This window comes from Scyliorhinus canicula, chromosome 1, assembly GCF_902713615.1.
Source record: "Scyliorhinus canicula chromosome 1, sScyCan1.1, whole genome shotgun sequence".
NCBI lineage: Eukaryota > Metazoa > Chordata > Chondrichthyes > Carcharhiniformes > Scyliorhinidae > Scyliorhinus > Scyliorhinus canicula.
The window spans coordinates 275,783,680-275,809,341 of record NC_052146.1 but is presented as its reverse complement, the minus strand read 5'-3'; the positions used below and the strand labels follow the sequence as shown (position 1 = coordinate 275,809,341).

The window sequence follows — 25,662 nt, the reverse complement described above, 5'->3', positions numbered from 1 at the left end:
GGAGGGAAAATATAGCGGGTAGTACGGGTGGGAGGGGAGCGGGCTTGTGCAATACGGTACGATGGAAGTATTGAAAGTACGTGGATGTTTGCACATTTTTGCCTTTTTTGCTTCCTTTCTGATGATGTCTGTAACTGTTTATAAAGCCAAAAACTACCTCAATAAAATTGTTTATTAAAAAAAAAAAGAAATTTTTCCATTAAACTTTAGAAGCTTCTATAAATATCTTACTGAAAATTCAAAACACATTTAATTATGGGATAATTATAAATGAATAAGACAATTGAAGTAAACAAGGGAGAAACATAATAACATGGGTAACATGGTGGCAAACTGGTTAACATTGCTGCCTCACAACACCAGGGACCCGTGTTCAATTCGGACCTTGCGTGACTGTGTGGAGGTTGTACATTCTCGCTGTTGATTTCTTCCGGGTGCTCCCGTTTCCTCTCATAGTCCAATAATGTGCAGGGTGGATTGGCCATGCTAAATTACACCTTAGTGTCCAGGGATGTACAGGTTAGGTTCCGGGGATCCATAATCTTAATTAAGACATACAAACACTTTTAAGCATGCCACACATAAAATTATATAATATCGTGCAGATTTTAATAGTTTCACAGATTTAAAACAAATTACAAAACCTACGTTCAGTTATAATCACCTTTAATTAGAAAAAATAAAATAAAAATTACTTGATACCAACTAATAATAACAGCAATGCCTGTATGAAAGAAAGAGCAAAAAAAGGTTAAACAAAACTTCGACATACCTTTAAAACAGTTGTTAAACTTGGGCTGCATTCTCCAATTTTGCGGCTAAGTGTCGATGCCGGAGTGGGAACTCTGGTGTTTTACGATGCCAAAATCGGTGCTGAACCCTGACTGATTCCGGGACTGGTGAGGGGCTAGCAGCAGCGCCGGGTAAAACTCCCAGCTCCTGCGGCAAGAACAGCCAGGTCCATGACCGCGCAGGCGCATGGCAATGACCTGCAGTGATCACGCCATACAACAGGGCGCCAGTTGTGCACAGACCCGACCTGCCAAATATGGCCCCACTGGCCAGCGGCACGGCCCCACTGGCCAGCGGCACGGCTCCTGGCTGACTGTAGCAGCGCTGGACACAGACTGTGGCCGCCACGCCGGGTTGCGACCGCTCAGACCATACCTCACCCGCGCAGTTGGTAACTCGGCCCATCTGGGGTGTTGCATCGGGGGAGGGCCATCCGATGATGTGCCGACACTCTTCCAACGGCGTGTGGCGCGTGACGCGATAATGCCAGTTTCGAGGGGGCGGAGACTCAAAAACCGGCGTCAAACAGGCACCGCCCCCGATTTGGGCGTCGGAAGGTCTCAAAATATAGCTGCCAGAGGTTGTAAACCAAATGTAACAACTTATAAACAAAAAACAGATGGCTTAGGAGGGGGAGATTGGGGCGGGGGGGGGGGGGGGGGGGGGTTGGGTGCGGTTGCACTGAGGCAATACATTGTGTAAAGTATTTAAAAGGGGTTTAAAATGGAAGAGAAAGGTCACAATTTAATGTTGCTAAACTCAACGCGGGTTCTGGGTGTTGCATCGTGCCCAACTGGAAGATGAGAGGCTGCTGCTCCAGCTTGTGAAGCCAAGTATGGAATCATTATTATTATTATCTCGACATTCTTTCTCAGGTTATTCAACTACTATCATCATTTCAGCCACTTCCTGGGAGCAAAACTCCTCATATTCATCTCCTTCATCACTTCTTCCTATTTGTGATGGAAGTGTTGCTCAGAAAGCATTCATCTCCCCCGCTAAACCTCTGTACCAACACCTCCGCCAAAGCTTCCAAAGTGGAACCGGGACACAGTCTGTGAGTCTGGCAGTTATTTCTATTTTAACAAGCCTTACAGCAATAGTGAACTTTCCCTTTAAAAGCTGCTGGCTGTCTTTAGATGTGTTTGATGTGCCCAACGTCTGCCTTCTCTAAACGGGCATGCAGCCAATATCAGTGTGGGTCATGCTGGTGACATGATCGGCCAGTTATAATGAGGGTCTAGCACCAATTTCACATGACCAATGTGCCCAAACCTCCCTGCTCCACGGGCACCTGATTCTGGAATAAAAACCAACGTCAAGGCCCACACCTGTCACTTTCCAGCTTCTAAAGATACTTTTTATACTTCGCACTTGGTAGCTCAGATCATGTGTGAAAGCTGTTTGCGCAATGGCTTGTCAACATTGCTAAAGCTCGGTCTATTATATCAATGGCAGAATTACACTCTCCAGTTCTCTGAACAATTGAAGTGCTTAGTGTAAAAATGGCTTAAGATTCTAGAATCAGAGGCCAGGATTTAGTGTGGCTGACAAGTGTCTTGCCCACTGTGTGGAGAGCAAGTGGGAGACCATGTCACTTTTATCTGGGAGGCCCAATGCTATTCTGAAATAATTAGGCACTTAATGGGACAACAACCAATTTCCCATGTCTCCAAAGGGGGGAAACATCGCCCAGTTTCCAGTACAGAGTGCAATGGCCGCTGCCGGTACTACAAGGAGGCTTATTGTGAGGCCAGGTTGAGAGTTTCAGATAAGGGGGGGTGGTCACTAGTGAGAAGTGGGGAGGGAGGAGTCAGAAAAAGGGCAGAGGGGTAGCATTCTGGTGCCACCCCCCCTTTCCCAATGCTGAGTCTCTTAATTGGGCGCAGATCAAGTAGCTGTGAATGAGGGCAGCACGGTGGCGCAGTGGGTTAGCCCTGCTGCCTCATGGCGCCGAGGTCCCAGGTTCGATCCCGGCTCTGGGTTACTGTCCGTGTGGAGTTTGCACATTCTCCCCGTGTTTGCGTGGGTTTCGCCCCCACAACCCAGAGATGTGCAGGGTAGGTGGATTGGCCACGCTAAATTGCCCCTTAATTGGGAAAAATGAATTGGGTACTCTAAATTTATACTTTAAAAAAGTAGCTGTGAATGAGGGACGCCAGGCAGGCAGCTGGCAAATCTGATAGTGTTTGCTGGGTAGACTCCCCAGACGGAGTACCCTAGTTGTGAATGAGGGACTCCAGTGAGGCAGCTGGCAAATCTGATAGGGTTTGCTGGGTAGACTCCCCAGACGGAGTACCCTAGTTGTGAATGAGGGACGTCAGGCAGGCAGCTGGCAAATCTGATAGTGTTTGCTGGGTAGACTCCCCAGACGGAGTACCCTAGTTGTGAATGAGGGACTCCAGTGAGGCAGCTGGCAAATCTGATAGGGTTTGCTGGGTAGACTCCCCAGACGGAGTACCCTAGTTGTGAATGAGGGACTCCAGTGAGGCAGCTGGCAAATCTGATAGGGTTTGCTGGGTAGACTCCCCAGACGGAGTACCCTACCCGCTGCCGCTGGTTGAATATCAGTGGCAGTGGGATGAGGCCCTCAATTGGCATTCAGTGACCTCTTAAAGGCCTCAATTGGCCTCTGGACAGGAAGGCTTCCCCTGGAGTCTTTCTACCCCAGACCTGATCATAGGTGAGTGTGGCCCAATGAGGCAGTATGGAAAATAAAGAGGAACCATTATCTTTCTGGACACATCTGGGGTTCTGCAAAAGATAAAGGCACAACTTAGTCATAAAAAGAATTCTGTGCAAAGGAATGGTGAAATAAAGCCACTTGACCTGATCTGGCTACGTGAATGCAGAATAATCTTCAAAGCTGAATAAAACATTGAATAGGCAGTCTCAGTCCTAGCTGAAGATTTGCATGTTTTTCTTCTTAAACTGTGATTGTTAAAGCTGACAATTCTTTAATAATCATTGTTTTGGTTTTGCAATTTAAATTGTCGGCTGGAATAGCATTGTGATAATGCATATCTTATTCAATATAATTGGTCTGGCGATTACTGCTGGGTGTGTGGCAAAAACAATAACTTACATATTACATAGAATATACAATGCATAAGGAGGCCATTTGGCCCATCGAGTCTGTACCCACCCACTTAAGCCCTCACTTCCACCCAATCCCCATTACCCAATAACCCCTCCTAAACATTTTGGATACTAAGGGCAATTTAGCATGGCCAAACCACCTAACCTGCACGTCTTTGGACTGTGGGAGGAAACCAGAGCACCCGGAGGAAACCCACGCACACACGGGGAGAACGTGCAGACTCCGCACAGACAGTGACCCAGCAGGGAATTGAACCTGGGACCCTGGCGCTGTGAAGCCACAATGCTATCCACTGTGCTGCCCTAAAACTTAGTGGAGTGCTAACAGTGGCAGGGATGTGATAAAACTAATAGAGCCAAAAGGATGAAAGCTCCCGGCTGCGATTCTCCGCAACCACGATGGGTGGGAGAATAGCGGGAGGTCCGTTCCCACACCTCCCGCTATTCTCCCCCCCCCAAAATGGCGTTTCCGGTTTTCCGACGCGCCGCTCAGAGAAACACGGGCCGCCGTTTTTCACGGCGGCCCGTGATTCTCCGACCCGGATGGGCCGTTCCCGACCTGTTCACGACGGCGGCAACCACACCTGGTTGCTGCCGTCGTGAACATGGCACGCCAGGTAAGCGTGGGGCCTAGGGGGGGGCGGATCGGGGATCGAGCGCCATGACCGTGCTCGGGAGGGACAGACCCGCGATTGGTGCCCACCGATCGTCGGGCCGGCGTCTCAAGGGGATGCACTCTTTTCCCTCCGCCACCCCGCAAGATCAAGCCGCCACGTCTTACGGGGTGGCTGAGGGGAAAGACGGTAACTGCGCATGCGCGGGTTTGAGCTGTCCAACCCGTGCATGCGCGGCTGACGTTATTAGGCGCCGCCGCGGCGTCATTCTTGGCGCGCCGGGCCTTGAAGCCAGGGACAAGGCCCGGCCCCCGAGTTTCCCGGCACGGCCCACCTATCCCCCCGGGTAGGGGAGAATAGGGGGCCGGGAGGGGCTTCTGACGCCGTCGTGAACCTCTCCAGGTTTCACGACGGTGTCGGGCCTTGCGGAGAATTCCACCCCACAGATCTGAAATTAACTCTGTTTCTCTCTCTCCATGGATCCTGCCAGACCTGCTCAAGATTTCAAGCATTTTCTGTTTCATTTCAATTTCCAGCATCCGCTTTTCCATAGAATCCATAGAATTCCTACAGTGCATTAGGAGGTCATTCAGCCTGCACTGACCCTCCGAAAGAGCGCTCTACCTCGTGTTATTCCCATAACCCCGTGCATTGATCATGGCCAATCCACCTAACCTGCACACCTTTGGAATCTGGGAGGAAACGGTATGGGGGGCACGAGGATTCCTCCTTGGGTCACTGTCTGTCCGGAGTCTGCACCTTCTTCCCCTATCTGCGTGGGTTTCCTCCGGGTGCTCCGGTTTCCTCCCACAAGTCCTGAAGGACGTGTTTGTTAGATGAATTGGACATTCTGTCTAGGGGCTTTTCACAGTAACTTCATTGCAGTGTTAATGTAAGCCTGCTTATGAGAATAATAAAGATTATTATTGTTAAACTGGAGCACCCGGAGGAAACCCACGCATACAAATTCCACACAGATAGTCACCCAAGGCCTGAATCGAACCCAGGTCCCTGGTGCTGTGAGGCAGCTGTGCTAATCACTGTGCCATTAATAGTCAAGTATTGGAGGAGCCAAAGAGGACAGTGGATGAGCAATTCAGCTGTAGATGACCTGTGGCAGAAGTGAACACAGATGGCATTATGGAGATGGATGAGGGCAGGCTTAATAATGGAGTGGGGTTGAAGATTTATCTCAAGATCAGATAGAACATTAAGTTTGTAGGTTCAGCCTGAGAAAGTGGCCTGGGAGGGTAGGGAATTGGGGGCAAATATACAGAGTTTATAACTCGCTGATCCCCTTCACAATGTTTCATTCAGCTCAATCAAGACTTATTGCTGGACAATCAGTCAGTACAGTGGAGTTGGTGGAAGTAGAGCTTGACGTCATGTGGCAGCTGACCCTGTGTGTAAATGATGTCACAGTGGGCGCTATTCTCCCCCCCCCCCCCCCCCCCCCACGCCCGACCCACGCCACAAATCAAAAACGGCGAGCGGTGATTCTCCCGAGGCCGATGGGCCAAGCGGCCGGGCCTTCACGGCCGTTTCAACACGGCAGCAAACACACCTGGTCGCTGCCGTCGTGAAACGGGCGCCAGATGCCCGTTTAGGGCATCTAGGGGCCCGATTTGGACGGGAGCACCGCAACTGTGCTCGGGAGGGGACAGGCCCACGATCGGTGCCCACCGATCGTCGGGCCAGTGTCCAAAACGGACGCACTCTTTCCCCTCCGCCGCCCGGCAAGTTCAAGCCGCTACGTCTTGCCGGGAGGCGGTGGAGAAAGACGGCACCGCGCATGCGCGGGTTCGTGCCGTCTGCGCAATGAAGTCATCCGCGCATGCGCGGATTGGAACCGGCAACCCGCGCATGACTTCACATTCTTGGCGTGACGAGGTCGTGGCCGGGAAAGACGGAGGCCTGCTCCTAGCCCCCCGGGTGGGGGTGAATTAGGTGCGGGGAGCGGGCTCCGAGGCCGAGTTCACGACAGCCTTCACGAATTCGGCCCCCTGCGGAGAATTCCGCCCATGTAGGTGAGGAATAGGAGAAGGCCAGAGATAAATACTTGCAGAAATTCTAGAAGTAAAAGGGTGGAAAAAAGAACCATGGCTTGGAGATGCTCTGGCTATAATTGGACAGTTAAGACTGAAGCCAAGCAGGGTAGGTCACCTGAGCTGGACATTAGTGGAGAGGTGTTGGAGGAGAAGATGGTGGTCAACCATCTCAAATACCCGGTGGAATTTCGTATGGGTAGCAGGGGCCCATCATCTGCTACAAAATCTGGTGGCTCTCTCATCTCTGGGAGTCCTGTTGGAATAAAGTTATGAATTGGCATTTGGAACCTTCTCCACCCCCACATCCCCCACCCCAGTTCACTGTTCTTAGCTTCCCTGGGATAACTTAGTTGCTGCACTGTGGATATCCACCTCCTCCAGAGCTGCCAGACAATCAGAGGCCAACAGGTTAGCCATGCTTAATGGAGTGGTGCCCCTCAAGCTATGAGCCCCTGGCGACAGGTGAGGCACTTGTTTCAGGAAAACTCCCATTACGGGTACAGATGAAAGTCTGTCGTGTGCACCACTGTCTTGTGCGGGAAGAGGAACAACAATTTAGAAAATCTCAGTCCAATCAGGTAGAGTCAACATGGTGTTGTGAAAGGGAAGTCATGTTTGACTAATTTAGTGGCATTGTTGAGAATGTAACAATCAATGTGGATAAAGGGGAATCTGTGGATGTGCGCTATATGGATTTCCAGAATTGACAAGTTATCAAAGGGTGCGCCGTAAAATCAGAGCTCATGGTATAGAGAGTAACATATTAGCATGGAAAGGGGATTGGTTAGCTAACAGGAAAAATAGAGTGGGCATAAAGTGTCATTTTCAGGATGGTAAGATGTGCAGAGTGGAGGATCACTGGGATCAGGTACTGGGGCTGCAACTATTTAGACTCTATACCGATGACTTGCATGAAGGGACCAAATGGTTCCCGGTCCTGTTGAGGGCGCTAGTCCCGGAGCCTTTCAGGACATGCTAATGGGCCTGCATGCTTCCCATGGCAAACTAGTTCTAACTGGAACTGGCATGGGATTCGCTGGGTATGGGATTGGCACTCGAAAGCTTGACAAGCTGCATTAAGTACTCCACTTCCCACACACTCATTCCAGTCAAGAAGATGGCTCCCCAAAGAGCAGCACCATGCTTTCCGGACGCAGAGCTCAATTCGATGCTGGACACCATGGAGGAGGCGGGATACCCTGTTACCTCGGGTGGGAAGGAGGCTGCCACCCGCCGATGTTAACTGGGCCTGGGCGGAGATGGCGTAGGCGGTGAGTGCCATGGGTCAGTCAGCAATGCTTCAAGAAGCTGCACAACCTCCTGAGTGTGTCACAACCTCCGTTCCCCTAGCACCATCCCCCACCCCCCCAATGGCATTACTGCCCCCCCTCCCCCACCACGGCTTCACCGCTCCCACCCCTCCATAATAATAATAATAATCTTTATTAGTGTCACAAGTGGGCTTACGTTAAAGCTGCAATGAAGTTACTGTGAAAAGCCCCTAGTCGCTACGCTCCGGCGCCTGTTCGGGTACACTGACGGAGAATTCAGAATGTCCAATTCACCTAACAGCACGTCTTTCAGGAATTGTGGGAGGAAAGCGGAGCACCCGGAGGAAATCCACGCAGACACGGGGACAACATGCAGACTCCGCACAGACAGTGACCTAAGCCAGGAATCGAACCCAGGTCCCTGGCGCAGTGAAGCAACAGTGCTACCCACTGTGATACAGCTGGACAGGTAGACAGTGCTACGTGACGATGGCCAACCCCTGGCACCACTCCCGCCCCACATCCCGTATGCACCTCCCCTGAGGGCAATCGAAGTCCAGCTGCCGACAGCCCCTCATACCCCACCCTGCACCACATGCCAACACTTGTATCGTCCACCATGGCCGGGTGCCCTGCACACACAGGCCACAATCTGTGGCCCCCCTGTGCAGCCCACATCTGAGTGTCTCACATTGTGCATTATCTGTCCCCCCAGAGAAGGCGGCCCACAGCCGCCGGGAGAGGGAAAAGACCGGAGGGGGCCTGCGGGACCTGCGGGCCCTGACCGTCGCATAGCAGAGTGTGATGGACCTGGATGGGAGGTGGGAGAGCGGGCAGTCGCCCAGGCGGAGGTCGGCATGGGGCAACCAAGTGAGCCCCCGATAAATTGCTATGTCCGTATGGCACGTGAGTCACCCACCCCCCGTCCCCCATCCAAGCCTACCCCTGATCTCACCATGTGTCTTGTGTTCTGTCTTGCAGGATCACTATTAGACGAGGGCAGACTGTCTGGTGTTCCTCCCCCCCAGCGTCAACCCTGCAACACCTGGGAGCACCAGTCCAGGGATGACATTGACCTCTCGTCACTGTTGGCAATGGCACCCTACACTATCCCAAAGACTGTCATCCCGAGGAGCTGGACAGTCGGAGGGTGGCCCGACCCCAGGGACTAGCTGCTGTCCAGACGTGTCTCGGGCTTCTGGAAAGGACAGCGAGGTGCTGGATCACTGCGGCACTCTGAATCCCCCACGTGTCACTAGCGCATCCAATAGGCAGCGGGCAGAACAGGCTGGCAATACGTCACCTGTCACACCAGAAAGTCGGCCGGGCCAATCTAGGCCTGGTCGCTCCAAAGGACAGCAGCCACGGGACCCAGGTCACAGGGAGTGATACACAGCACGCCGCCTGCACATCTGATGTACTGCCTGGGGACCCACCTAGAAGGAGCATTAGATCATGTAAGATTAGGAAGTTAGACACCAGTTAATTTGGCATGGGTGCAGCATCCAGCAAGCGTTAGGGGCTGAGGCACAATACTTGTACATGGCTCAATAAACACTTGTTCCGAACTTCCTCGGTGCTCTATCTGAAGGGTGTGAGGGATGGGTTGGATGGAGAGGGTATGCCGGGTGGGGTGGATCGGTGGTGTGGGTGGCCGGTGGGGTGGTGTGGGTGTTGGAGGAAGGTACGGGGCAGAGCCCCCAGAACAGTCCAACTTTGCACCCGGGGTCGCCCGTGGAGGTTGAAGGGGACGAGATCAGAGATGTGGGAACGGCAGGTGATAGGGCCTACCTGGTGAGTGACCCATCACTGCCACCATCCCTTAACCAACCTCCCCATCCCAAACCCATTTCCGCTTCCCCAGAGGAATATGGGCCCATGAGATGTAATAGCCAGCATACATGCAGGGGTCACACGGGCGGACAGTAGAATCTAGTACAAAATGCAGGAGTCAGACTTTGCCAAACGATGGAGAGCACCGGAGTGCATCACACAGCGGGTAGTCATCATCCTCCATCCCATGGACCAGACCCGCTGATAGTGCCAACTCACTGCGCACACCCTGTAGTGACACTGGTGGGAGGCTCGGAGGGTGATGGAGATGCTGGTGGTGGGGAAGGGGGGGAATGGGGTGCAGGAAGGGGGGGCAGGAGAGTTAGGGGGGGGATGGTGTGACAGGGAGGCTGGGCGGCTGGTGGCCAGGCCTCCTGGAGGGTAGGAGGTTCTCCCGTGCATGGCGGTCGTGGCACACACATTGAGCAGCCTCCTGTGGCTGCCCGGGACCTAAGTCCTGTCCATTCTGGCTATCCACATCTTCCTCATCGGGTGAGGCCTGGTGTTCCTCTTCCCCCTCCTCCAGCATGTCCCCCTTTGCAGTGTGATGTGGTGTAGGACACAGCAGGCCAGCACAATGTGACTATATTGGTTAATATAGTCTGCCGCCTGGTAATCTTGGGCATTTGTGATGGCGCACAGGATGTCTGCGAGATCCCACTGAGATCATCTCACGGTGAAAACGTTCAGGGTAGCTGTCACCTTGATGGTCATGAGCAGTAGGTATCCTCCTCCATACCCCCCGCAGTTTCAGGTGTTCCATCGTTTGGCACAGATGCCGCATAGTCTCTCTGGTTAGGCGAAGTCTTCGGCGACATACTCGGTCTGGCAGGTCCTCGAAGGAAAGGCAGCGACATATATGCATGGTCTGATGCATCACCTCCTTCACTCCCTTCACTCCTCTCTCCCGGCTCATTGGACAGCCAGCTCCCCAGCCGCACCGGCTGACCCCTGCTCCTCTGGGACAGGCCCCTGTTGTGCAGGGTTCCCCCCCCCCCGCCCCGAGCAGTTCCTGTGCCTGCAGCCTCAGTGCACCCACACGGGCTGCTGCGGCCCGGCAGAAGGCTACCAATCCTGGCTGAACACCGAAGTCCATTCTCTGCAGAGGGAAAAGGGCAAGCATGTTAGCATGGCGAGTACTCCGGTGACCATCCAGGTCCAACAGGCGACATGGTGACCCTGGCCTGCACTGCAGCTCCAGCCTCCACATGTTCCCCGTCCCAAACCTGGCCCCGGCCGTTCACCCTGACATCTTGCCTTCCACACTCCACCCTGGCCCCATTGGTGCCGGGCACCGTGGAGCTTCTAATCCCACCACCTATACCTGCCGACAGGTTCGCTCTGTGGCCCCTGTCCTGCGCCTTCCAGTGATGTCTACAGAGGGAACGGCACTTGTGGGGGTCTCCATGGGGCTCAGAGGCCCCCAGCTGGAAGCCCTTGGGGCGGGGTGGTGCCCTGGCACTGCTGGTGCCACCTGGGCAACCTGGCAGTGCCAAGGTGGCATTTCTTGCGCACGTACGCGATCAGTCTGGGGTTGCCTGCGGTGGGTGTAGGGGGCAGAGGGATATCGGGAATTTTTTTTGTGGGCCTCGGAGATCGGGGTGCTATTTTTAAATGGCGCTACAATGGGGAGTTCCGGCGAGCGGAGCTCCACGTTGCAAAAATAGGGGCTATGTGCAGCCTCGGTCCCTGTTCAGGCCCCTTATTCAAAGTGAGTTGCATTGAATCGCCATGTGTTTCTCAGCACTGAGAGTACCGGGAAACACGCGGCTAAACGCACTCGCTCGAGGCCTTTACTCTCTTTGCCCTACATTTTGGTTGAATCGCACCCGTATTTATTTTTGAAATTTGTTGAGTTGTTTATAAAAGATTTAAGATCCTAATAAATATACTGATATTTAAAAAAAGGGTTACTTCTCCAACTTTATCCAGTTCTCACAAAATGTCATTAAACACTAACTCTGATTCTGTTTCCACAGATGCTGCTCAATATTTCCAGTGTTTCCTGTTTTTAATTGCAACCTCTGCAGTGTTTTGCTTCTTTTTCATGTCTCTGGTTTTATTGCTCACTGCTGCACTGTGCGGGTCAGTGAGAGAGCTATTTCATATGTGACAGTGGCCAACAGCTACAAAGAGTCCATTTGTTTTACATATCAATACAATTAATTTATAGATTAAGCAAAAGTTGTTTTGTGTAAACTCGAAGGAGTATTGATAGAAGTGAGAAAGCTGCATTCCCTCAGAGGCTTGACTAAATGACACGAGGAACAATTTAAACTCTTTCCCTGGCCCCTCTCCCTCAGCAGCAACAACTTTACTGCACATTCAAGTAAACAACTGCATTGATCAAAACCCTGAACAAAATGTCGTCCACTGAGGTGCAGACAGGACTGCACTAGTTTAAAGAGCTGCGATTCAAGGGTGTGTCTATATCCCGCAGTGTTTGGACACATTTACCTCTGCTATTTGCAACAGACGTTGAATTTTAATGGACTTCTGATATGCCTTACAATTGACATGCCTCACAATATAAAACATTTATTAAGTCATGACCATTTTCCGTGTGTCAGTAATGTTCCGTGCAAAAGTTTCATTTGGAAATAAAGGTGGCGAATCAATGTGGAAAGTTAATTTTACCCCACACTCTGTCACCGTAAAAGAAGTACAATTGTGAGGCGGGACAGAAGAATTAAAGATACATATTTAGGGTGACTGGGATGTGCTGAGCAGCCGCACGAAAGGTAGCTCTCCTCCTGGAAACTTTAAATTAGGCACTTACATTTTCTTTTCCAATTAAGGGGCAATTTAGCATGGCCAATCCACCTACCCTGCATATCTTTGGGTTGTGGGGGTGAGACCCAAGCAGACATTGAGGAGAATGTACAAACTCCACACGGACAATGATCCAGGGCTGGTATCGAACCTGGGTCCTCGGAGCCATGATGCGGCAGTGCTAACCATTGCGCCACCGTGCTGTTAAAATTAGGCACTTTTAGTCCAAACATCGACCGCTAAACCCGGGAGAAAATTCCCCCACCCTCCCACAACACCACCACAACGAACGAGGCAACTACCAGGCAACTACCCGAGGAGCTAAAATGTCGGCCGAATCTGGAGAGAGGATTGAGGCGATGGTGTACACGCAGAGTGACAAGGATCCAACCACACTGAACAGGATAGATTGCCAGAACATATACCGGGCTACGCCCCGATAATACCGGGCTACCCCATGAGAAGTGAATGGAGGGACATTCTAGCACAGGAGCTCAAAGTGCTCAAAGGCGCCATTAAACTCAAAACGATGTGACGGTGAAAGTGGTGGTAGCGGAGGTGCTAATCCTCTTTCAAGCACGCTGGAAAAGATGGAGCGGTATCTGGAGACACAGGAAGCAATGATCAGAGAGCTGGAGAAGGTCACGACCAACCAAAGTGATCGGCTCACTTCACTGGAGATGAGAGATGGCAAGGTTCGTGGCGACACAAGGGATGCTAAAGGGGAAGGTCGAGGACCAAGAGAATCGGTTGCTGCACCAAACCTCTGCATTGTGGACCTACCTCAGGGTACGGAGGGCAAGAACCCTACGGAATACGTGGCACAGACGCTGGGCAAACTTGCTGGAGGGGAAAGCTTCCACAAGCCCCTAGAAGTAGACAGAGCCCAAAGGTTACTCCAGCATAAGCCCAAGGCCAGGAAGCAGCCACGAACCATCATCGCAAAACTGCACCAGGAGCAAGACTGGGAAAAGATCCTGAAGTGGGCAAGACACATGGTCCTGCAAATGGGAGGGATACTCGATCCATGTGTACCAGGACTTTGGGGCAGACCTGGCCAAGCGCCAGGAAGAATTTAACACAGCCAAGGTGACCTTTAACAAGAACAATGTGTGGTTCGGGATGTTGTACCCCGCCAAACTCTGGGTGACTTTCCAAGGTTGGAAGTACGACTTCACCGCACCAGCAGAAGTAGACAAATTCATGCACTCAAGCGTGGACCGAAAAGGCAAGACACCAGCAGTGACCTCGAACTCTAGCCTCACCAATTAAAAAAAGGGACTATATCCGCGGGACCGATCTGCCTTGTCTTGAAGCGGGCGATGAGTCTCAGAAAGGAGCAGTAGGACACAGAGGGCAATGAGGAAGGGGAGAGGGGGAAAGAGAAACGCATCGGTCGGGGAAAGATGTGGAGCGATTCTGGAGGGGGCCACCACACTAGTCCGGTGAGCAGCACAGGGAGGTACGACCGAGGGGAGGGTCGCAGCACAACTCCTGATGGGGAGAGAGTGCCTGGCAGCAGGGGGGGGCAATTGTAGATGGGGGGAAGATAGGAGGGGAAACAGGAGGGGGACAGGTGGAGGGGAAACCTGCAGGGGCATGGGGTTGGTAAGGGGGGGGTGGGCAGGCCTAGGGGGAGGGGCAGAAGGCTGGCTACGACACATTACACACGGCAACAAATGAGACCGACAAAGCCTCAGGGGACTAGTCCGAGGACAAGCTGAAGCCCAAACTAAACTGTAAACAGACACTTGTAAATACGTCTCTGGCCCACTGGGGATTGTAACAGATGGATGCCGATTAAAGGGGGCCATGGCCACAATGGGAGGGAAGACAATTGCCTGTAAATATATGTGCTGATTTCTGTTTGTCTATTTTATTTTCCTATTCTGCGCAATTTTGTAATATGTAACTTGAGTCAGGAAATATAAAATGTGCAAACCCAATAAAAAAAATTAAAAAGTATATACTTGGTTTGCACTGATATAATAGAGCAACTTGTCCCTATTTACTAGAGAAAAAATGGAGGAAAGAGCAGAAGGACTCGTGTTATTGCCAATGCATTGTTTAAATTGTAGTTTGCCTTAACTCGCTCTCCCCTTCCACCCCCCCACCCCCTCATTAACCCAGTGGCATGTCTCTGTGACAATGTTCATCCACATTTAAGCAGAACAAAATGGATTGGATTATAGCTCGCATTTCTCTTGGTTTTATCAAGGGGAAGAGCATATTCAATGAAGAATGAAGGTACAAATTCTCCGATCGTCGGGATTCACTTTTCCTGCTGGAAGCACACCCTCGGCCGCGGATTTCCCGGCGGCGTGGGGTGGTTTCAATGGGAAATCCCATTGACAAGTGGCGGGAGGATACAATCCTGCCGTTAGCAAATGGCACGCCACCGGGAAACATGCGGCTGGGGGACGGGAGCATCCCGCCCGGAATGTTTAAACTAAGGTTGGGTAAAAGTGCAAAGTAGCACAAACTAGAGGAAAGCACCTAACCAGGTGATCATTCTACTATGTAAAAATAAACTATAGTCAGAGATAGTAAAGGCTTAGTGATTCTCTACAAATCAGAACACTCTGACCTAGATTGATCTCACTATTTCAGTCAAATTGGGTGATAGATTGTTAATGCTCCAAGGTTGTCAGCATGTCTATACATACATTCAACATGGTCTTGTAGAAGTGGGTGGTGGGCCCCTCTAACTGTATCATCATCAGCAGAAGCACATTGTGGCATAGATTCCGTTGCCTGAATATTAGTTTGATATTCGACTTGCACTCTTTTTAAATGCTGGGCCCAACGTTCAGTTTTTTGGCTCCTCAGCAGAATGCTGATCTCTCCTTATCCTCTGGTGCGGTGGCCAACCCTCCAGTATTGTGCCTGGAGTCTCCAGGACTTGAAGATCAATCTTCAGGCCGCTGCTGTGTGCAACCCTGGAGAAAAATCACCAGCACATTAAAAAGGATTTTTTTTTTTGTCATTTTCTTTGAACATTTATTTCTCTTTACTGGATATAAAGATATTGAAAATGGGGGAAATAAAGGCTGTTTGACATTCAGGCATCATCCAGTTGGGTAATAAGCCTCTTTGCTTTCCAATTGGTGGAGGAAGAAAGTGTGTCACAAGGATGGATGTGTTGGCTGACGAATGGCTGGAGCGTGGGGTCAAGTCATTCCTCCAGGAATACATTTAACCATCGCCTCCTTGACATTCAATACCATGGCTGAATCCCCCTCAGTGAATATCCTGGGCTTTATCATTGATCAGAAACTGAACTGGACTAGCCATATTAATACTGTGGCTACCAGGGCAGGTCAAAGGCTAGAAATCCTGCAGCAAGTAACTCACCTCCTGACACCCCAAAGCCTGTCCACCATCTCCAAGGCACAAGTCAGGAGTGTGATGGAATACTCTCCACTTGCCTGGATGAGTGCAGATCCAACAACACTCAAGAAGCTCAACACCATCCAGGACAAAGCAGCCCGCTTGATTGCTCCCCCATCCACAAACAGCATTGTGTCGAACCTGAAATTCACTGAGGTGGGGGTGTAAGAGTGTGAAGCTGAGGCCTATGCTGAGTACAGCAGGTTCAGCCTCAGAGAGGGGAAGGTCAGAGGGTTTGGTGAATACACAGCAAGGACTGGGGTTAGAAACAGTGGGATCCGAGGGAAGGAGTGGAGGGTCCCGGCTGGCTGTTAGTAATTCCCGAGGGGCAGGAAGGGGTACCTCCTGAGAGTAAGTCTATTCACAGGATGCAGCATTACAGATCCCTGCCTCCTAACTACCCACCCTGTGCCCCAGCTGACTCATTTTACACTCTTTTAAGAAACCAGTAAATACATTAAACAGACAGCCCCTTAAAAGTGGCACTGTAACCAAAAGGTAAAATTTATATCCGTTAATCCGAATGGCATTCTGTAGCTAAGTGAGCGAAGTAAATCACTTATTGTGGAGATCCACTCGAACATCTTGATCACCAAAGTCTCTCTCTGAAACCTTGAGATACGAGTCTTGCTTTAGCCTTGTATGTCCCACCTTGGAGCAATTTTACCTGTGCATGATGAGGCTGGCTGTCCCCGACCAGGCACTTCAGAACAGAAACCAAATTCCTTCAACTATCCAACTCCTTGTTTTGCTTCTCTTATCAATTTATTTTCTACTTTTTTTGTAGCCAGAGAAACATCCTGATCATTAGGACTTCCACTTCTGGTGGCATTTTAAGACCATTCTATAGTCCTTGTTCTAGTTAATCTATGGCCTCTACTTGTCCTTCTGTCTCTCTCTGCTACATGACCTCTCCCTCCCATGGTCAGATGTTCTGATCATTTACTGATACCTGATCATTTCCCAGTGCCAGAGTCACTTCCAGATTCATGATGGGAACTCACATTGTGTTTTCTTGCTTTTCTCCATTTCACCTCATTCTTCCAGTGCCTCTTGCCCATCGCCTTGAACAGTTAATCAACATTTGAATTTACCGGTGGCTTTCCCTACAATGGTTGTATCCTTCAATTCATTGGAGCTGTCTGGTGTGTACATCACCCTAGTACAGACTTAGGTAATTGTCCTCTGTGTAAAATAGCCCTATCCTGTGTTTCCACTTTGTTTACCACCATCCATCCCATTATCTGTCGTATTCTGCTCCTCATAACTGTTAAACAACTGCTTCTACTAATTGCGCAGATTACCTACTACCTTCCAATTACCTTCTACTAATTGCTTAGATTCTGAAGTTTATAATCAATCCTGATCAACTAAGATGAATGGACCCTAATAATTTGGCTACCATGTTGGAGAATTACGGGGTGTGATCTAACCAAATTGCAACAGAGTCCTGTGTCTGTGTGCACTGAGCCGGGTGTTTCCCAGTGCTCGCAGTGCAGAGAGTCCACGCTATCCAACGGAAATTTGTTGCAATCCGGGGCCTCAGCGGGGAGTGCCCCGCTGGGGCCGCAATTAGTCCCCTTTCCAGCACTCAGGAGCTCCACTTGCCAGGACTCCTTTGTGCAGGAAGAGATTGACACCCCCCCCCCCAAAACGATCACTGGACCCCCAAAGCCCTAACTCACCTGTAAGGGGGTTCTTGGGACCCAGCACACCCACCTCACATGGGTAGGGCATCCCCAGGCCCGATCCCCAGCACAGGAAAAATGCCAGCCTAGCCCCTGGCAGCGTCCCTGCCAGCCTAACAGTGTTACCTGGCCAGTGCCAGGATGGCAGTGCCAAGGTTGTACCAGCAGTGACAGGGCTCCACTCTGCCCAGACGGCAATGACCTGAGGGCCTTGAATCTCCTGGGAGACCCCCCCCCCCCCCCGTGGCATTCCAGTTAATCCCCGTTTGTGGGAGGATGCAGCAGGCCGCCACAATGCGGGCGGCCCTCTCAGTGTCATACTGGAGGGCCCCTCCAGAGCAGTCCAGGCACCTTAACCGTATCTTCAGGAGGCCGACGCACTGCTCGCTGGTTGCTGTATGGGCGTCGTTGTAGCCGGTCTCCGCGTTGGTCTGTGGCCTCCGGATAGGTGTCATCAGCCACGACCATAGTGAATAACCCGTCACTCAGGAACCAATCCCTCAGATGGCGGGGGCGGGGGACTCCGCTGCTCGTGCATCCTGGTGGGCTCAGTCCACATCGAAATGGATGTATTGATCTCCCTGGGCATAGGGCCTCCGTGGCAGCGTGGATGCACCGGTGCAGTAAAGTCTGTGACATCCCGCACAGGTCCCCACGGTGCCTGGAAGGATCCCATCGCGTAAAAGGTCAGGGCGACCGTCACCTTGACGGGCACTGGGAGTGGGCGTCCTCCCCTATACAGGTCATCTGGCAGATGTGCCGTACTGTAGCTCCTCTCCGTGTCCTACCTCCTCTCTCCCAGCAGCCACCACGGCAGGTTCATGATTTTTAAAAGCACACGTGAACCACGCTGTTGGGAATTCGACCCATTGGAGGTGAAGACTCGCGGGTGGGCCCACTAATGAGATGCAAGCGGCGTTTAAACTCTGCGCGGTGCACGTCGCATTCACGCCATGTTTGAGGTGACGATTTGGCGTCAAACCGGCAGCTGCTGGAAGTTTGCCGTCGGAAGCTATTCTCCACCCAATGGCATTTCCTGATTTCGGCATCAGCCAACGGAGAATCCCGCCCACTGACTTTCAAAGACAATGGGCTGGATTCTCTGCAGCCCCGTGCCGAACGCAGAAAATCCATCTTCACGCCGAAATCAGGCCCGGCACCGGTCCGGCGATTCTCAGGGACTCCCGAGAATCGGCGTGATCGCTAGGGGCCCAGTGCCAGAGGCCAACCCAGCGTTCCTCCGTTCCCGACCGGCCGAGCTCCTGGCGGCGTGGTTCTTTGGCTTTTTTTGTTTATAAATTTAGAGTACCCAATTCATATTTTCCAATTAAGGGGCAATTTAGCGTGGCCAATCCACCTAGCCTGCACATCTTTGGGTTGTGGGGGCGGAACTCACGCAAACACGGGGAGCACGTACAAACTCCACACGGACAGTGACCCAGAGCCGGGATCGAACCTGGGACCTCAATGCCGTGAGGCAGCAGTGCTAACCACTGTGCTGCCCCTCGATGGCGTGGTTCTAACCATCTATCAACGGTCAGGACGCACACATGTCAGCTGCAGACTGTCCTCGGCCGCCCTGGTGGGGGTGGGGGGATCGGACAACGGAGGGGGCCTTGTAGGGGCCGGGGAACAAATCGGCGCCGTCAGATTTTCGGGCCCATGGCCGATCAAGGGGCTCTAATTTATGTGTCTGCCTCCGCGGTCTGAGTCCGCCATTGCGCTTGCGCAGCCGCTAGAGGCCGCAGCCGTGTGCATGCAGTGGCTCAAAACCGGAAGTGCGGGGGCCGGTATCCGCAGCTAAAGCTGCGTGAACTACTCCGGGTCCCTGCTAGCCACCAACAGGTCAGTGAATCAGCTCTACTTTTTCACAGAAATCTGCTGAGTAAAACACCAGCGTTTTTACGCCGGCTTGGGGACATAGTCCCATTTTGGGAGAATCCAGCCCAATGACCGGAATTCTCCAGCCATTTGCAGACAGAGGGATTCCGTGGTCCCACCCCAGCACATCCCTTCAGCAGGTTTCCCGGTGCCATCGCGAGGCATCAATAATAATAATCTTTATTGTTACAATGAGGCTTACATTAACACTGCAATGAAGTTACTGTGAAAAGCTGCTAGTCGCCACATTCCGGCACCTGTTCAGGTACACAGAGGGAGAATTCAGAATGTCCAATTTACCTAAGCAGGGGCGGGATTCTCCCCTAACCGGCCACTCCGGCGGCGAGGAGTGGCGTGAACCACTCCGGCGTCGGGCCGCTCCAAAGGTGCAGAATCCTCCACGCCTTCAGGAGCTAGGCCGGTGCCGGAGTGTTTGGCGCCGCGCCAGGAGGCGCGGAAGGGCCTCCGCTGGCCGGCACGAGTTGGCGCATGCGCGGGAGTGCCAGCATCTGCTGGCATCATCCCAGGGCATGCGCAGGGGGGTTCTTCTCTGCACCAACCATGGCGGAGGTTGACAGCGGCCGGTGCGGAGGGAAAGAGTGCCCCCACGGCACAGGCTCACCCGTGGATTGGTGGGCCCCGATCGCGGGCCAGGCCACCGTTGCGGCACCTCCCGGGAGCCAAATCGCCCTGTGCACCCCCCCCCCCCCCCCCCCCGAGGCCGCCCGTAGAGCCAGGTCCCGCCGGTAAGGACCTGTTATGATTTACGCCGGCGGAACCCGCTGAAAACAGGCGGCCACTCGGCCCATTGCGGGCCGGAGAATCGCCGGGGGGGCCACTGCTCGCGGTGCCGACCAGTGCGGCGCGTTTCCCTCCCCCCCCCCCCCCGCGCCAAAGCCCCGGCACCAGAGAATTCGGCAGCCGGTACGGAAGGGATTCATGCCGCACCCCGGCGATTCTCCGACACGGCGGGGGGTCAAAGCATCCCGCCCCACGTCCTTCAGGACTTGTGGGAGGAAACCGGAGCGCCCGGAGGAAACCCACGCAGACACGGGGTGAAGGTGCAGACTCCACACAGACAGTGACCCAAACCGGGAATCGAACCTGGGACCCTGGTGCTGTGAAGCAACAGTGCTAAGCACTGTGTTACCGTGCCACCCATTGATATCAGTGGGAATAGAGCATTCCACCGCCTCCCGCTGCTGGAAAACACTCGGCTAGGGGACCGGAGAATCCAGCCCGACTGCTTTATCACGTTCTATGCCTAATTTCATTTGCACCTTTTTCATGGTTTGTTCAGCAGAAAGTTCACTCCCTATCTTAGGTGTTAGCCTGGGACACCTACAAAAGGGGTCCTTTGACTTGAGCAGTGTGATTGGCGCCAGTGCAGATTGTGCCCAGGGAGTCCCACAGACAGTTGGTATTCTTTGCGCCTCTTTTGCGACCAATAAGCTGTTGTAGTTCACAGAGTGGTTGCATCGCAAACGGTTTGGCGCCCAGTGCGGTTCTCATTTGAGGCCTCTCCCGCTATTCACCGGCCTCGTTTAGCTCTCACTGGAGTGAAACGAGGGCAGAGAATCACGCCCCAAGTCTTGACAGGGCAAATGGTGAAAGAGGTAGACAGACGGGGAGGCACCGCTTAGGGAACTAGTGACATCATCACTCAGCCATGTTTCCACCAATGCTAGCAATTAAAATAGGTGCTGATTTCCTGGCATTGACTTCTTGTGTGAACTGGACAAGTTTATTTGTTGTCAATTCTAGTCGGAAATCCCCACTAGAAGCGTAAGTGGAGACAGTGAGTCACTGTAACAATTCCATTGCACTTCCAACCTGCCTGGACAAATAATTCCCATTTACTGGAGACAGTAATTGTGTGGAAGATTCCGGGTGACCTAGTTTATTTTTGAAAGGTGCCCCCTAGAGACCTCTCAGTCATAATGAATCACTGGTTGTCCTTCTGTAGGAATAGCAGGCAATGTTCCCTCCAAGTTCTGTTTGCTATGTGTAGCCAGTGTGAATTACTTTGCAGTCCCTTTAAGATTGACATGCGGCCATGCATGCAAACTCTTAAAGGGAATATTACCTCCACGCAATCTGCTTCTTCCCAGCATGGCCCAATCTTGGTTGCAGCATGGCCCTGTGCACCCATGCAACTTAGAGGGGGGACATTGGTGGGGAGCAGAATATTCAGCACCAGCAATTAAGGGGCAAAGATGTTTGTTTGAATGGCTGAAGTGTGTGCTGGACATAACACAGGAGCTACTCCCACTTTTCTGTTCTTTCAAATAAACACATTTCCAGCAAGTGAGACTCCCGACTAGGACGGTGCATTTGGAAAATTGGCCCCCTCTGTTAGAGACTTCAGGAGCAAGTGTAAACTAGAATGATCACACCAAGTAGAAAAATGAAAGGCAACCTCATATTTATTTCAAGTAAATCACAGGGAGTTTATGGATTTTAATGTCCTACAGTTGCTCAAATTCTCAAGTCAGCTAACAAAGAGCTAAACATGCCTGCTCCTTTCAAAATATCACAAGTTACCAAGTTGATGGATTACGAAACACAAGAAATAAGGGCAGGAGTGGACCATTTTGCCCATCCAGCCTGCTCCACCATACAATACGGTCATGATTGATAATTGGTTTCAAGTCCACTTTTCCGCCCACTCCCCAAATCCCATGGGCATGAGCCGCAGGATCTGTCTGGTCTTCCGACCAGAAAGTCCGCGCTGCCCTCGCACCGATCCGCACGTCCGGTGGGGGGCTAGCAGCCTCGCAGCATATAGCCCCCGTCTTTACCTGCGGATCCGGCAGGAGAATGGCTGGTCCTGTGGCCGCGCATGCGCATGGCGGCGACTGGCCCGCAGATCCGGCCTGCCAAAAACTGCCCCCCTGTAACCAGCCTCGCCACCCCTGGGCCACCACCCACCAGTCCCTCCAGCTCCCCCCCCCCCAAGCCCCCCCTGCCAGCGGAACGGCTCCTCCCCGACTGTGGCGGTGTTGGACTCAGTTCACAGCCGACATGCGAGGTCCCTGACCGCTGTGAGCACACGTGTCCAGCGCCATCGGGGACAGAGCACCGGGGGAGGGCCTTAGGTGATGTCCTGAGGCCGTCCATACGGCGTGTGGTGTACTCTCCGAGTCACACTGGGGACTTAACACAATCACACATGGCCAATAAATACATTGGCCACAATTCAGCCACCGCGTTGCGCCAGGCGTGGAGCTGGGTGCGACGGGTGGATCCCGGGAGAGCCCCAAATCGGGCTTCGAGTTGGGCCGAGCACAAGTCACCCAACGTGCTGCACCTGGTACAATCTGAATCACGCCCAGCTGAGACATTCAGAGGGGGTTAAAGGGGGGGGTTAAAGGGGGGTTCCTGAAAGTGGGGGTTCCGAAAGTGAGGGGGGTGGGTGGAGGTAGAGATTAGGGAAGCCTTTCAAAATGGCATACCGAACTGTGAGGAGCCACCCTGCTGGCGGGTTCAACTCAACAGTGCCGGAAAAGTTTCATAGTGTGGCCTCAATGTGGTGAAACTCCCCGAGGCCCAACAAAACAGCTATGTGCCGTTGAATACAGTAGCGGTCTCAATTTCAGCATTGAAACCATCGCGAACCACCCTGCCAAACGTGCCCAGGTTTGCACATTGGCATTTTCCCAGCGATTGCAGCCGTCAGTTATGTAGCCCTGGCTGTTGCCCCAATCCCCTGCTGGTTCAGTAACAGACAACGAGCCTGATTTAATGTAAAACAAGAGTCACTTTGTGCACGCTTAGCAGGGTGTTTCCCAGCGCTTGCAGTGCCAAGAACGACCCTGCTCTTTTCTCAGGGCTCAGCGAGGAACCCCTGCTGATGCTGTACTTACCTTCATTTCCTGCACTAGCGAGTTCTTCTCCTCAGTGCAGAAAGAGATCGGGCGCCATACTCTCTTGATCCTTCAATGCAATCCCCAGACCCCCCCAATGACCCAACTTACTGATTAAGGGTTCCTTGAGGCCCCCTCACCCCACCTTATAAGGGCAGGGCACCCCCAGGTCCAATCCCTGGCATGGGCAAGATGCCACCTGGGCATTTCCAGCCTGGCACCCTGGAAGTGCCCTTGCCCATCTGGCAGTGCCAAGGTGCCCTGGTGGCATCAGCAGTGGAAGGGTACCACCCTGCCCAGAGACCGTCCTCTCGTGGGCCTCCGATCCCTTGGGTGACACTCGCAAGTGCCGTTCCACCTGATCCACATTTGTGGAGACAGTACTAAACGGCATCCGGCTAGGGTCCCAAGGTGAGGGGATTCGATCCCGAGCGCTGGTTAGATCCGGTGTAGACATTTTCAAGGGAGGCTACCTACTAATTTGAATATGCAAATCTGGATATCGGCCATTGTGGGCAGAATGCAGATTGCCAAGCCTCACAAGATCCCATGAGATCTCGCGAAGCGTCACGAGCCGGGAAAATCTCACGAGAGGCCTCTTGCAAGATTTACCGGCCGCACTGAGTACCGACTTGGGCGTGGCTGTTAGATCATGTGCAACAAGTCTATATAGCAGCTGGGGTTTCATGGCCTTGCAGTGTATAAGACTCTCACACTACGTCAGCGACTCGTCACAGAACTCAAACACAATAGATTCACAAATCCTCTGATGGATAAGTGGCTGGTTTGTATTTTCTATTTGTAGTGACGGGAATTCAGATGTGTGGAAATTATTCTGTTCCTCTTTTCGTATTACTCGAACTCAAATGAAACTTTAAATTTTTTTTATTATTATTCTCCTCCTGATTCACATTTTCATCCAAATTCACACCCACCAACAAACAACGGTAACAAGTACAATAACTCAAATAAAACTTACCTCAATAACCTTTCCTGCTTTCCTGTTCCAGACTGAGAAGTGACAAAACCCCCACAATCGGACCTGACTGAGAAAGAGAGGCTAGAACAGGTTGCAGTCTGTGGTAATCAGGTTTTAAAAACTTTTTATTCCGTCCTCAAAACAACGAAGCCAATGCAGAGTGGACAGGGCGAGCCCTTAATCCACTGCCTGACTTGCTCCAAAAACCAATTCAAATCGAATCCAATCGTGGTCTCCACTTGAGAGTCATCTAGATCCGAAGTGGGAAGAAAAGGCCTTGCACCTCACCTTGACTTTGATCTGATGCTTGATCTTAGCCAAAACGCTGAAAAGCGAAGTCAGCGGCCGTCAATCACAGCACCCTCTGCTGCCGTTTCTTTGCACTGTTCCTGTGTGGTGGGGGCGGGGATCAGCAGCAGCTTATCATTAGCGTTTTGTATTTAGGTCAAAGATCCTGAATAAACCTATCCATTTGTTATATGAAACATTGGGTTTGGGCTGAAAATTGACACTACATATATAAAATGTATTTTGTAATTGAACTGAAGCAGCTCCCTTTCACACGTCCCTCAGAAGGTGATTTCCATAGTTGATGTGATCAACAATTTACATGGTGTAGTCAGATGAACCCATGTGACTCACTGGCTTCATACCTGTTTGGGAAGGGCAAGCTTCACTAATGTCATTTAAAGGAATCCAGCCCCTCTTAAAGGGAAGGTGTACCTTGGGTGCAGGCAGAAAAAAATTCTAGGCCGGAGACAGGGTGCAAGCAGGAACTGTATTCTAGGCCCTGACCCAGACAGTGGACAGGCGAAGGAAGACTCTGCCTCACCCGTGGGACAGAAACTCGCCAGACCAAATGTCTGCCCGTAAATGGGAAGAGATCATTGACATGGTTAAAGCAGGAAATAAGGTTCCAGGATATGGCAGTAATATAGAAAAAGGTTCAATGGTTTCACACAAATTGTCACGCTTGCTCTTTTACTTTTTGGTCAGAACTCCACCACCTCCAATCCCAACATTTACAGTACTTCCCTCTTTTGCTTCCCTTAGTTCTTCATTGCAACCCACTTCACTTCCATCTCCTCCTCCTCTCACATTATTGAAAATCTTACTTCCCCACAACGCAACCCAAACTATTTGAATGTCAGCCTGACTCTCTGAACAACTCACAAAGATATTTGTTAACACACCACATTCTTTATTGCAGAGAAAGGTCGAGCAAAACTTCTACTTTTCTGCAGAATACCGCTGATCACAATTCAGCAGATTTGGAATAGGAGGGCACAAGCACAGGAATTTTATGGAAAGTCAAGTCGTAACAAGCTTGTCTGTGTAAGCCACAGCGCCACCTGGTTGGCAGTGAGTGATGGTAACGTTTATGATGGGTTGATTTTGATGTATTTTCAATATTTCAGAATCGACGTGT

The 25,662-nt window shown here is 51.8% G+C and overlaps 1 long non-coding RNA gene across 1 annotated transcript; it reads right to left on the bottom strand.

The window, feature by feature from the left end:
• Positions 1–154: 154 nt before the first annotated feature.
• On the bottom strand, positions 155–24,807 carry LOC119974630. The gene is made up of 2 exons (XR_005462539.1): positions 24,234–24,807; positions 155–542 (listed from the first exon to the last, which is right to left on the bottom strand). It is a non-coding gene; the product is annotated as an uncharacterized LOC119974630 (long non-coding RNA).
• Positions 24,808–25,662: the final 855 nt, after the last annotated feature.